This window comes from Anticarsia gemmatalis, chromosome 25 (genome assembly GCF_050436995.1).
Source record: "Anticarsia gemmatalis isolate Benzon Research Colony breed Stoneville strain chromosome 25, ilAntGemm2 primary, whole genome shotgun sequence".
Lineage (NCBI taxonomy): Eukaryota > Metazoa > Arthropoda > Insecta > Lepidoptera > Erebidae > Anticarsia > Anticarsia gemmatalis.
This window is the reverse complement of record NC_134769.1, coordinates 8,861,558-8,877,178: the sequence shown is the minus strand read 5'-3', so window position 1 is coordinate 8,877,178 and position 15,621 is coordinate 8,861,558.

Sequence of the window (15,621 nt, the reverse complement as noted above, 5' to 3'; positions counted from 1 at the left end):
GCGACACAAGAGCAATTCTTAGTTCGGAAGATGTTTAAAAAAAAAGGGTTTATTGTTTATACGTAAGTAAAAGCACTTGCTTTACTAAATTACTAAAAAGACGCAAAAATGGACCGGATAGACCCCCATAGTTATCGTAACCCACTGACCAAGAAACCTTACAGCATCAAATAAAAAATACTGTTGGAAAAACCCCATATTAAATAGTGTCCTGTCATGTCTGTCATAGTAATTGTGCTACAGTTTGGTGCACGCTAATTGGAGTATTTATAGCATTACCATGTAGCATGGTGTCTAGTCGTGATGACGGGGACATTTACTTCCGCGAGTCGTGTGTTCTGTGATCAACTGGTCATGTCGCGTGATACACGATCATTGTTTTATACTAGCTCTGGCCAGTGTCTCTGGGTGGACAATAGTTATTAAAGTTATAGTTTCATTACTTATAATCCGTATCTTATCCTATCTTGTCTCAGGGGTGGGGTAACCAGGTAAGAGCCAGCTGTCACTTAGACCGCTATTAATCCTTTGTATCATCCCCTCGTTTGCCTCTCCAGAAGATGCGGGACAGAGCAAAACTTATTAGTTTTCTTATGCTTCCCATGGATTTGTATCCGCATCTTTGAAGAGCCATTATATTCCTTCGTAAAAGTCACATTTGCACAATATATGCTGTTTCCACTTCTTCATTACAGTGTCAAAACCCGAATTAACCTCATAGTTCCCGTGAAGGTGCAGGAGGAAGATTAGGAAGGCTGACTCCTCTGCCATATGGGATTCATAGCATGGCAAAGAGAGAGAAAGAGAGAAACTATCCCAAATACTTACCGTGGTATCCATTTCTATACAAACCGGTTCATTGGTTTAGGTATGAAGAAGCGACAGACAGAAAGACAGATAGAGTTTGCTCCCATTTGTAATATTGGTTGGGATTTATATCCATTATCGGTAATTTAATGTCACGTGTTTGTTTTATTTATAAGTAAAGCTATTAGTTATTAAACCGACACGCTCTACGCTCACACTCGCTCACAGATCGATAATCGATTTGTGATTGTGGGTAAGCAAACTTTACCGCGGACATTACATAGATGGGTGGTCACTTTTAATAATTGCGTTTGTGCTAAGCATCTCTGCCACTCTGGGTTTCAGACATTGTTCGTTGAGAGTTATTTATAACTAGCTGACCCGCGCAACTTCGCTTGCGTCACATAAGAGAGAATGGGTCAAAATTGTCCCCGTTTTTGTAACATTTTTCACCCGTACTCTGCTCCTATTGGTAGTAGCGTGATGATATATAGCCTATAACCTTCCTCGATAAATGGACTATCTAACACTGAAAGAATTTTTCAAAACGGACCAGTAGTTCCTGAGATTAGCGCGTTCAAACAAACAAACAAACATACTCTTCAGCTTTATAATATTATTATTAGTATAGATAGTGGTTTATCACTTTGATACTCGGTTGGCCACTAACCATATTATAAATAAATAACATGCCCGCAATAGGAGATATACAGAATTAATGACAGTGACACATATTTTTGTAGTTATGTAATTAACTAGCTCACATAATAAAGGGCTAATGAGAATATCCTGTTACACTAATTATTATGTTTCGGCATTTTCATTAGATACGTTAATTATAGACATGAAGACGATGTCATACATACAGTATTAATAAGAAAGTGATAAATTTAGTTCCGTTCATCCAATTTTAGTATAAAAAATTTACTTAGGTCCAATTCAGGGATATACTTTAAATAAAAAAAACGGCCAGTCGGACTCGCGCACGAAGAGTCCCGTACCAAAAAAGTACGAAAAAAAATATTTTAATTAATATTTTATTTTTTCGTATTTGTTGTAATAGCGGCAACGCAGATGCATAATTTGTGAAAATTTAAGCTTTCTAGTTATTATGAGATGTAACCGGGTGACAAACAGACAGACAGACAGAAGAGGCTTAGTAATAGGGTAATTCTTTCCCTTTGGGCACGGAACTCTGAAAATAATTTTGAAATTCGTGCACAGACGGCGGAGCAACGAAGTCTAGAATGGAAGGAATTAAGAACAGTCTGGTGAACACAAAGGTTCTGGAATGGTATGTAAGAAAGTACTTAAATTAAAGTTTAAAGGGAGAACCGGGTTGAAATATTGGTTGACTTTCTATACTTTTAAGAGACGTTTAAAAATTAAGTGTTAGTTGTTAGAGTAATCTAGACGCGGTATTGTAGTAAAGACAATTAAAAGCTACCTCTTTCAAAAATCGGCACAAAATAAATCGTTTTTGTACCGAATAATACGTAAGCAGATTCACGAGGCTATTATGTCACATCACCGTTTTTCTATAAGCACATATAGTCCATTGAAATGTTACAATTTAAGGGCCGAATATTGCATTTCTTAGAGGACGCAATTTTATTTTTAGAACATGTAGGGAGGGTCAGTAGAAGCTTAACTTGAAGTTTGTGGGGTCGCCACTCTTGTCCCCCGGCCGCCATCTTGGAAAAGGGGGTGGAAACCCTTTTTTCACTATATCTCGAAAACTATGTGTCTTACAATGAAACTGTAAAAGCATAATTTGTAGCAAATTATTTTGCCTACAAATATCTTCAATAACTTTTTGCCCTAAATTAATAATTAAAGAAGTTATAAGCAAAAACGTGCCAAAATTTCCAAAAATTTTCTATCCGAATCCGGTCTAATTCGGAGCGCTGTTACTTAGTTTCTATTTAATGAAATTGAAAAAAAATAAATGGAAAAAAAATCCTCGAAAAATACTCTACAAGATTGGTCTGAGGAATTTTTTTTGTATATATTCGTATTAGCTTAGCCTTTTTTCCAAACTATGTTGGAGTCGACTTCCAGTCTCACCAGATGCTGCTGAATACCAGTGTTTTACATGGAGCGACTGCCTATCTGACCTCCACAACCCAGTTACCTGGTATTTAAAACGATACCCTTCGTTAAGACTAGTTGTCAGACTTTCAAGCTTCTGACTACTGTTAACGACTGTCAAGAATCTTCGAAAATGACAGCCGGAACCCACAATTTAACGTGCCTTCCGAAACAAGGCGGAACTCGATATGTGTAAGATGGTCACCCATCCACAGAACAACCTCGGCAAGCGTGGCTTAACCTCAGAGATCGATCCGCACGGCTGTTGTTAAAAAAAATTATATAGAAACAAAGAAAAATTGTATAAAAAAAATTGCACGTTTTTGCTTATAACTTCTTTAATTGTTGATTTAGGGCAAAAAGTTATTTAACATATTTGTAGGCAAAATAATTTGCTACAAATTATGCTCTTACAGTTTCATTGTAAGACACATAGTTTCCAAGATATAGCGAAAAAAGTGTTTCCACCCCCTTTTCCAAGATGGCGGCCGGGGGACAAGAGTGGCGACCCCACAAACTTCAAGTTAAGCTTCTACTGACCCCCCCTACATGTTCCAAAAATAAAATTGCGTCCTCTAAGAAATGTAAAATTCATGTAACATTTCAATGGACTAATAAAGTTTGCAGACTGCCAAAAAACGTGACCAACTTTAATCATGGGAGTTTTCGTTAAACTTATTATTCTTCCATAACATTTTTTCGTCTTTCCTAAACTTAAAAAAACAATAATTGTTCTACTAATCTCTCCACGTGTTGTCGGGACTTAACCTCTGTTATAAAAACATTTTTAATTGCATTAACCGCAAAACCACATTACATACATAATTGAAATAAATTAAATAACCTGTCTTTAATCATAGAATCATAACATCCATAAAAAGTGGGTCTAGTTGGATTGACTGATTCGATTTTTATGGGACTTCCACTGGAAGATAGCAAAAATTCTGAAGTAATAATCAAGCTGCTTTTAATTCCAGAATTCACGCGAAAAACGAGATTTCATAAAAAATCCACGCAAACAAATTTGCGAGCATTAGCTAGTTAATTATAAACAATTTACTAATATTTTTTATGTCAAGGCTTAAACCACAAAAAAAGATTGATGTAATATCGACAGATTTATAGACATACGATTATAATTGGTGTGAATCGTAACGTGATTGGTTAAGTAGTTTCTGAGATAGTGAACCAAAAACAAACTAACAAGAAGGGACTTTACTTTACTGTTGATTAATATTATCGGATTAGATATTGATTTATCGGGTGTTATAGAATAAAGGGGAGATCCCATTGTCAAAAGCTTTTCCTATGAGATCATTATAACATTTCTTACAGATAGATGCGAGCAAGGTCAAAGGCTTGAACAACTTTGGCAGTAATTTGACACTAGCCATAGGATTTACGTCCAAGCTCAGATTAAGTACAAGTGCTCATAACACAAATATTTTTATCCTGGGTCGGATCCGAACCCACCACACACGGCATGATAGATGTTAAGAGAGCGTCCATAAATTACGTGAGGTGCTTCTTAATTTTTTTTTGACTCAACTCCCTCCCTTCTTAAACACCTCACGTCATTTATGGACGCCCCCTTAAGTTTTGTTTGTTTACCGTCACTGTAAGCATGTGCCTATGTATTACTGACAAAAGGGATTAACAGCCCAGATGTAGAATAATTAATTAATAAGCATCACACAATTCGCATATGCACTAGTGGGTCAGGGTTACTATCAATATTGTTTACAAACATTAAGAGTACTAAGGGCTGAGTATCCATACATCATAATATAATTGTGCCATGTAAGTGCATTTAACAGATAGATCATAAAGAAAATTTCGTTGAAAATATCCCTTGTTGTTGTCGAGACTTGACCAATGGATTGAAGTTTTCATTTTACAGCGATCCTTATCGGTCGCCTAGCAGTCTACTGAGTTGGTCGATTAGTGGTCTGCTTAACTCCGTTGTGCCTGAACACGCAAGGTACGTTTTTGATGACCATTTTTGATACAGCCTGGTGAAATACAGACAGCAAAGTCACAGTTATCGATTCTCATTTTTACCCTTTGGGACGGAACCCTAAACCAACCAGCAGTATTCTTTAAATAAATCACTTTACTGTCTTTTGTAAATAAAACAAACAAGAAATTCGCCAGCCTCCTTGCAGATCTCTAAGAGAAAGCAAGAAAGTGAAGCGTGCTCGCTGTGTCATAATGTACCGCACTCCGGCACTCCGTCACTTGGTCACTCACCACGTGACGTGTTGCATAATGACGCCGTCACGACTCGCCTCCATCTTTCATTCACACACTAGACCGCAAGGCGACTTATTATGCTTATATGTTTATGGTCTAATAGCATTTGAATACAAATTACAAAATTATTTATTAAATTTAAAATTTTTGAAGGCTTCGGCTTGTAAAAGTAGAGCCTACGTCAAAAATACGTTAACGAAAAATAGTACCTAGAAGCATTACTCTGTCGTGTAATCAATTTAAAACTTATGACAACCAATTAAGTGAACTGTCACTTGTTTTAGCGATGAAAAAAAATATTTGCTAGGAGATTCTGCAGGTCTGAGTCTGCAATCAGCATCCTCTTAACTCCTTTCCAATTATAGAAGGATGTGGTAGATGACTTGTGCCCAGAAGTTCCGAATCAAAAACTGGATAGAGTTACATCTTTCCACCTATCGTCACTATTACTCTAGAATTGTTATTATAAGCCTATACCGTCCCACTGCAGGGCAAAGGCCTCCTCCATAATTCTTCACGATAGTCTATCTCTGGAGGTCTGAATACATTCTGGGTTAAAGGTGTCAAGCTCATCTCTCCATATTTTACGGGGTCTACCGTGCCACCGTCTCCTAGTTCGAGGCGAGGTCCACTTTCTTGTTATTTACTTCAAGATTAAAAAAATACATGTCTATTTCAACCAGTAATATAAAAAAGTCCTACTGAATCTCGTCCTACGAATCTAGATAGTTCCTTATAAATAAACTATAGTTAATTATCATAGATATATACAAGGATATGTGTAAACAGGTTGTCCGGTCATTGTCCCTTTACAACGAGGTCCTAGTAACCTTTAATAAAGGTATTATTGCAAGTCATGTATACGTAAATATATTTTATAGGGGGGTCGTTAAATTGTTTCATATTTTATTTTTGGTTGACAATATAGGCAAATTAACTCGCTACTAAAACTATTTTTAAAACTGTAATTCCTTCAAAAAAGGTCTGTCATTTTGGGGCATACCTATACCTAATTCACTGGGTAAATGTTAGGTTAAACTACGGGCTATCACTAATTACAAACATGATTAACCTAAGGATAATTTAACAAAAAAACTGTGATCAAAGTTTTGACAGAATTACCCCTTTAAATGTCTTGATAATTATATGAAAACGAACACTTATTGTGGCAAGGTTTTTATATGGAAAATATTATAAAGCCTATCGTCGGATATTCTTTTATATATTACATAATATGAACATGACAGCGCATTAATAAAGTCTAGAATTAGTTAATTTATTCTATGTTGAGTTTGAATGTCACCTGAGATATTATTGATTGGCATTGACCTCTATGGGGGTTTGTGATTGTTTTCGAAATATAAGCTAAGGACTTATGCTGTGTCAAATATGTGTTGCTACTCTGGCACATTATTATTAGGTTATCGTTAATTATAAACTAGTGGCAGAAGCGGCAGACTTAAACAATCGTCTTGATATTTCAATCAGTTAACTCAAAATCTTAATTAACCTTTATGAATCACTTCGGTGGTAAAAATCGGAGTAAGGGACTTTGAGCGACTCAAACAGAAAGTATTCCAGCAGCCGTGGTATTTAAGACTTTTGCAATACCTAGTATAAAAGATAAATTTAACCCGTTAATGTCCCACTGCTGGGCAAGAGTCTCCTCCCTTAATGCGGGAGGGTACCTAGTAACTCCGAAAAAAAGGTTTTCAGTAAAATGTGCAAGTCATGCTTTATACTCTCCTATATTTATTGAATGACAGCCTAATCTAAAAAAAAATACTACCTACTGCTAAATCATCTCCCAATACCTATGTTTACTTTAAACAAACAGACTATATCATGCGTTACTTAATAGAGATATATCATGCGCAAACAAACATGATAATCTTTTTATAAGGTGTGATAAATTATTACATTTTGCAAACAGTAGTGGTCTCAGATCATGCCTTGTCGTACACCTAACTCGGTGGTTGTCAAAAGCTTTGAACTTATAGCTCAAAGGAAAGTTAAGTAATATTAATAACTAACTGACCCGCGCAACTTCCCTTGCGTCACATAACAGAGAATGGGTCAAAATTTTCGTCGTTTTGGTAGCATATTTACTGGTACTCTGCTCCTATTGGTCGTAGCGTGATGATATATAGCCTATAGCCTTCCTCAATAAATGGGCTATCTAACACAGAAATATTTTTTCAAATCGGACTAGTAGTTCCTGAGATTAGTACTTTCAAAACAAACAAACTCTTCCGCTTTATAATATTAGTATAGATTGTTTCTTTTTTATTTCTACACCAAATATACCGTAGCTTTAATAATTTTATATTAGTTGTGTCTCAAATTAGAATAACTTATTACTAATTCGAATTTCAGTGGCGTGATTTCCAACGATTTCGACCGAAAAAGAGTTGTCACGCAGCGAGTTTTTAAGTCGAAACAGTGCCCTTGCCATAATTCGTCGAAAACGAAACTTCGCATAAAATATCGGTTGATTATAACGATAATTACATTCATTTCCAAGATTCGTTTGAATGAAATAGGGTCCCGTTTTACCCTTGGGGTATGGGACCCTAAATATCGATACCGGAAATTTCAATTGTCGTAAAGGACATTTTGACGAAAATGAGTTATATATATATTCGGAATCAGCGTTGCGAGCTCTATCGATTGGTATATTTAACATAATCCTATCTTTAAAAAAAAGTCCCTTACGACCTGGATTTTCAACAGCTCTAGCTCTTTTTTTTTAACTATTTGGGATGTATCGTAAGACTAATTTTCAATACAGAGCGTAAAGTCATGTTTTAATTATTTATGAGGTCGTAAAGGCCTCTGGTGTAAGAAAAGTTAATAATCATTTTCGTAATTATATTTTATTTAAAGTTTAAAACTGTTTTTAGAACAATTTTAATTTTATCGAGTCATTAATAAATTATTGACTAGTCTATAGATTACTCAAAATACTGATTGTTCTAAAAATTCAGTTATTTTTCAGCATTGCAGCAATGATTGTTTACGATTTAAATAAATAAAAAGCATCACATTTTGGTTAAATTTTGTTTCTGTTATAATAGGGCCGCTGAGTAATTACCGATTTGACAGATTATTCTTTAAATTTATCGATATAACCTTGCACGAGCGATACATTTGCCGAATGATTTAGAATACCTCTTTAATATAAAACTTTAAATCAAAATATCAGAATTAAGTATATTTCCAATAAACACTGTTTCAAAACTTAAAATAGTTTGTAAATAATATGAAAACATTTATTTTTTGTTCTTTGGTGCGCTTGTATAAAGTTACATCGTGCGGATTCGTGCGTCTAGTTTTCATAGTGATGTGCTTAATAGTATTCGGTCCGAATTCATTGAAATAGGTATGATTTTTATTTCAAGGAATATTGATGGAATATAGGAATAAGGAATATGGATATTTATTTTATTTCATCAAGGATACTCCACCTAATGAAGAACTTGTGTCTTTAACTATTATTGGTTTTGATTTTATTTAATTAAACTCTATACTAGAATATTAAAAAACAAACTGTTCCAAAATGATATTAGGGTTACCTGTTCAGTCACTTCACTAGTATTTTCAATTGTCATGTGTCAAATCGGTAATAACTCAGCGGCCCTACTATAGAATAACGTTTTTTGTCACTTTTGTACTAAATATTTTGATTAATAAATACAAACCAATCGAAAATCTTTTATTTAATATACATTTACTACCTATTGTAGGTGTTAATTAGTTAGATCTTCAGGTTTTTTATTCCTTTTACCCCCTTGGTCTTTAATTTTATTACTTGCACTACCCATTGATGATCAAGATTACTCCTTTACGACACATCTGACTTTATCATATCCAATTTTTCGTGGCTGTAAAGTACTTCAGTTCGATTTTTGTGGGCTGTAAAGGACTCTCATTTTCGTAAATAATTAAGTTTGATTTATTTAGTTAAATTATAAGGATAGAACATGAAAAATTAATCGGAGTGTCTTTTGACATCATAATTATACTATTTTGTTTGACAAAGATATTACACAAAAACTTTTTGTTTTTTCGTTTTTTGCCTCTACTGAAAACTCGTGTTTTGTCCTTTACGACAATTGAAATTTCCGGTATCGATATAATTACATAACATAACCAAAAAAGATTAGGAGTCGCTGACCTACAGACGACAAAACGTCAACAAACATGACACAGCACTTTTTAAACTATTATATACTATCATGTATTACATAGTATACATAATATTATTTGAAGCATGTAAAAATTACATACGATGAAGTAATTCTAGCTAAAAACCTGTTATCAGACGTTATCACTGCAGTTTAAATTTCAATAGCAAATACGTTTAACATTTACAAAGGAAAGCTTTTAATTGACAATATCGCTATTGCAATTTGTAAGTGCAAATTTTGTACTATTTTCAGTCAGCTGAATAAACTAAGGTTCACGGATAGATTTTAATATTTTATACATAAATCATTTAAAAATCGATGCTGAGTAAGATGACTTACGTGATAAGACTTTTCCAATAATCTTGCTAAAACTCATTTTCAAATTATAAAACTGTAAAGTATCTACACTATACTCGTACGACAATTTGTAATAGAAAAAAAAAAACAATCTTAATTCAGAATTTAAAGTCAACTAAAACTTAACCATATAATAATCGTGAGAATTCTACAAACATTCAGCCTTCACACCTACGATTTTGTTGTTGATTAGACATAATTGTATTGTGAACCTGAGACCTCGAGGAGCAGAGTTAAAGGGCCGTTTGAAACAGGGCTTATCACTGATGTTCTTGAAAAAAGGTCGCGTGTGTAGTTACTGTTTATTGTGGACTCTTACTAGTACTGAATGTTATGTAAGGTTCATAAATATGGAGGAAAGAAGACATAAATAAATATTTTGTATAAATTTTAGTATTTCTGTTTGACTTTTGCGTATATTATTATTATTACACCAATTTAAGATGCGGAGAAAAACAGTTAATGACATAATTTAATGCATTAAATTATGTCATTAACTGTTTTATACATATATTAGAACAAATCGTACCCTTATTATAAATGCGAAAGTTTGGAGATTTGTATACATATATGTTTGTTACCAAATTTCGCCAAAACTATTGAACAGATTTAGATGTGATTTGGTACACACTTACACAGATAGTCTACAACCTGTAAGATTATTTTTACCCTGGGAAATTCACAAGCGAGTGAAGTCGCGAGCAGAAGCTAGTAAAACATAACTCAGTCCAACTTTGTTAAAATCAGCATTAGTTATATTTTCTTTGTCAATCTCCTAATATATTTCGCAAGTCATCATTTCACCCGGATTTTTAGCAAGTCATCTAACTGTTGTATTATAAGATAACCTGTCTTAAATATACAACTGCCCCACAGACAGGTAACAATCGAACAATCTAGACTTCAGGCTTTTTACTTTTTTACTTTTGTTTTGAATTTTGTTATGAAAACCATATTGCAATTAAGAGCCCATAGAGATATAAATAAAATAATAAATTTAACTTATAACTGTTCTACTGTTGGACTAATATCCCTCTCTGAATGAATAAAGGTTTAGGTCTTAAGACCCTAAAGTCCACCACGCTTGCTTAGTGCGGTTTGACGACTTCGCATCCAAGAATTGTTATAAAGATTCGAAAGACTGGATATCCATAAAAAAAACAGGTGCGCGTCATTCTTCCCCGAGGAGTGCTTTTTCTACTCAGAGGACTAGGCTAAATAGCCATCTATTGAAATTAAGTCTTTGAAAATCGGAAGCTAAAAACGATTTCAACTCAAGAACCATGTTAATTGTAATCATTAGCATGTGTTACTGATCGTGCACAGTTCACGACTGTTTCATTTAATTATCAAACTAATGTGTGCACTTCCTGAGTTTGCCCACTGTAGTAGATCTGGAGCTGATTCCGGGTGAATATAAATCTTACCTGCTTCTACCACTGACTGTTCAGGTGTAAGCGATTTTTGCTTTAAACCAAATTTCTGTGATAAGTCATAATTCTCTAAATATTTTACGATAATGAAGACCAAATTCATTGGGACGCCCAATAACTTTGTGCTTTATTTCCTATCAGCTAATAAGTATATTCGTTATAACGGAAGCCACACAAGCTTTAAGGAAAAAAAGGAAATCTCCCGATAGAGCTGTAAGCTGAACTTTAAGCTCTCTCTAAGCGATACGAAACGTAGAAACCTGGAACAATCGCGAATTTTTCGGCCTTACGGCAATCCCAGGGGTCCAACCTCATTTGAAACATGGCACAGCTTTCCTTATTCGCACCAATACACAAATAAACAGCTCAAAAAAGATGGGAATATGTATTGTAGAAAAATATTAAAATTTCTAAGTTTTGTTGTCAAGAAAATAAACACATTGTTATCATTATCAAGAACTGTCATAATTTAATTCACGTCAGAATGTCGTGCTTGTAACACTGATTGATATCGTTTCTGATAAAATTAACATTTATTTGCATTTAGTTATTTAGATGATGTAGCATGACTATACAGTATTTAAGATTTTTGTCACTGTTCAAACACTTTCTACTAGCGAAATCATCTTATATTTATGTGAGAAAACCTATTTATATCTAACAATGCACGTTTAGATTTTATTTAACAATACAAGGTTTAATTTAATTAGTTATTGCTGTTAGTTTTGTTGTGGTATATATTTCACTTCATGAGGAAGATGATGACAAACTCTCACGAATTTTCAACAAAGGTTTAATTATAGTTTTGGAACTAAATATAATTAAATTTAAATATAATTATATGTACAAATACCATTTTTTTACTGCAGAGGCAAAATTTTAGAGCATCGTGTGTTGGACAAAACAATGTAAATCAAACCTAATTAATGTATTCAAAAGGTATTTTACGACTAGTACTAAAATATATGATAAAAAGATCGAAATACTCAGTGACCGGACTATTTTTAGTACGAACATATCTGCACTAAAAAGCTGAAGAGTCCGTTTGTTTGAACGTGCTTATCTCGGGAACTACTGGATCGAATTCGAAAAATCTTTTAGTGTTGAATAGTCCATCTATTTAGGAAGGCTGACTTTATCAGATCACGCTATAACTAATAGGAGAGGAGAAGCAACACAAAATGTTGTGAAAACGGGATACTTGCGGACCAAGTCGCAGGCGCCTGTTAGTCTTAAATATTGCCCACTCACAATGACTTGGCAGATTCACAAAACTTTATCTGTAATACCTAACTCATTTTGTTTGCTTTTTTTGATAACTTTTAAAATATGAATTTACCCTTCTTGCAAAAGTTGACACAGTCCACGGCGGCCGTAAACAAAGATAAAGGTATCAAAAACATTTAAACAAACATGATTCTTACTTTTTACGTAAATACATTTATTTTCTTATAGTGCAGTCAATTAAGCTTAAATTAGGTAAGAATCTCGGAATTCGAGATACCCAGCTGTAAGTCTGTAAATACTTGTATATTGACACCCTAAAAGTTGTCTCAAAACCTACATATGGTAGGGTGTACGCAACTGTAAAATTTCAAGGTCCAAAGTCCCAAAAACCGGTTTTTTGAGCTTTTTTTGTGAATATCTCATTTCCTATGGAATTTTTGCATTCGTATTCATTACCAATATTGTACAGTATAAAATTCTCTACAAATTTTGTTTGAATTTTTTTTTTACGGTGAACCGTTTTCGAGATAGAGGGGGGAGAGCGCGCGGTCACAGGATCATTTTAAGTCAACCGGTGCCTCCGGTCGAAGATGCGCCATATATATTATAGTTGATGAACTATCGATAAATCAATGATTAATGAATATTTGTCAATTTCTATTAACTTTTACATTATTTTTTATCATTTTTTTCATAACCTATCCACTTTTTATTCAGTATTAATTAACTTATCAACACTTACCTGCCCATGTAATTGCAGAATTTTTCATGAAAATATAGGCACTATATTTGAATTTTAACCTAATTAATATTAATAACTTCTTACATGATGAAAAAAAAACAAATAAATCAGTATTATTGAAAAGATATAGATTTAATATAATTATGAAGAAAATGATGACACCAATGACTTTTCGAAGTTATGTGTGTATTAGAAATAATTGTCACATGCTCCAACGGTGAAGGAAAACATCGTGAGGAAACCTTGCTTGAATAAAATTTGTTAAATACATTTATTGAGGGCATGCAAAGTCCCCAACCCGCACTTGGCCAGCGTGGTGGACTCAAGGCCTAGCCCCTCCCTTATTACGGGAGAAGACCCTTGCTCAGCAGTGGGACAGTAATGGGTTAAATTTATTTATTATTATAATCATTGATTTATCGATAGTTCATCAACTATATATGGCGCATCTTCGACCGGAGGCACCGGTTGACTTGAAATGATCCTGTGACCGCGCGCTCTCCGCCCTCTATCTCGAAAACGGTTCACCGTAAAAAAAAAAATTCAAACAAAATTTGTAGAGAATTTTATACTGTACAATATTGGTAATGAATACGAATGCAAAAATTCCATAGGAAATGAGATATTTACAGAAAAAGCCCAAATAACCGGTTTTTGGGACTTTGGACCTTGAAATTTTATAGTTGCGTACACCCTACCATATGTAGGTTTTGAGACAACTTTTAGGGTGTCAATATACAAGTATTTACAGACTTACAGCTGGGTATCTCGAATTCCGAGGTGAACTTACTATAATGACTGGACTATTATTCCAAGAAGAGAATTCCTATAAAAAGATTTACTTACATGAAGTAAAAAGTTTGGTATACCAACCTGTCCTTATTTCGGTAGGTCAACTTTAATTAACAATAAAATCTGTCGTCTTTTAGCATCAATAATTAAGCCTAATGTCGAAATACTTTGTAGCTAGACTTAAAAAAATACACGGCTCGAGAGACTTAACAAACATGCAAACACCTGATCCAAAGTTTGACAAATATAATAGACAGGAGTTTTCCCCTAAAAACGTAGGAATGGGAGCCTTTTTTTTAGATGGGAGATCACCTTAATGTGCTGCATTTATCATCATTCGTAACATAAAGGATATTGCTCTACGTCGCGTCGCCCCAAAACCATCAAAACATTAGACTAATTAAAATTATATTTTAATTTACTATATTAAAATAATAAATTTACATACTGTTTAAAATACAATAAAATTTTTAAATTGCTTATTTTAATACAATCCAAACCCCCATTCAGTTTTCCACTGAAATCTTATAACAACTGCTAGAGTAACATACCTATAGTTTTTGTACGAAACTATTTAACGTTAATAATAAACACATAACATTATGTCATATTTAAGTTACATAATATCATCTGTTTGATATATTTACATAATTCAGCAAAGGTGCTACTGTAAGCGATTAGCGTAGAGTTTGAAGCGATAGGTCTGATACGAAGTTTTCGTTAAAATTTCATAAGGTAAGTAGTTAATTAATGGTCAACCTAGTGACCAAGTTATGAAAACCTTTGACGTTATTCGAATTGGTTACAGAAGGGGTCGACTTCTTGCTATGATAAATATTTTATGTATCTCAATACATAAACTCAATACTATTATATATATATAAATATATATAATATATATATATAAAGAGAATATTATTATGTATCACTAGGATAAAGATCTTATGCTTATAAAATTTTAAGTGCTTCTAGTGACAAAGACGTTCAGCTGACAAACCTTTGAGCTTAATCTCAAATCTCAACAAAATTTCACAGTGAGTAGAGAAAAACTGTGAATCACGATGACTGATGTTAGAAATTGTGATCGCTGGTTTCAAGACCTAGCCTCCTAGTCTAGACAAATGCAGTAAAAACTTACTTTTTTCTACTACATTGCAAGTCACAATGACTTGCAAAATTTTAAAGTTCTAACCAGGATCGTTATTTGAAGGTTAGCACCTTGTATCTAATTTTAAATGCATGCAATTTGACATAGGTATTTTGAAACTACTGTAACTGATATTTACTTATGTAAACTTGGAGCTTTCGGTGTACCATACTGGTAATTGAGGTTATTGACTCGAAAAACTGATGATAAAGTACATTAGAATAATTAGCTTAGAGTTTTTTGCTAGTCCTTTTCACTTGGTCAGCCAACAGACGGCAAGGCTAATAACTTAAATCCTAATACATCCTAGGAAATGGCTTTATAGTCGAGCACTACTGCTGGGCAAGGGCCTCCTCCGGGAATGATAGAGAAATTAGACCTTTAGTCCACGCTGGTCTTACGGAGGGTTTGGGACTTCGCATTCTTTCAAGCACGTCGAGTATGGAAGGGTACCTCACGATGTATTCTCTTCGCCGATATAACAAATGTACATTATTTTTAAATAAATTAATTTCATAGGACTTTTTATCAAAGATAGTTATTAGGAAATTACGTAACTATTACGATTATATAATCCCCATT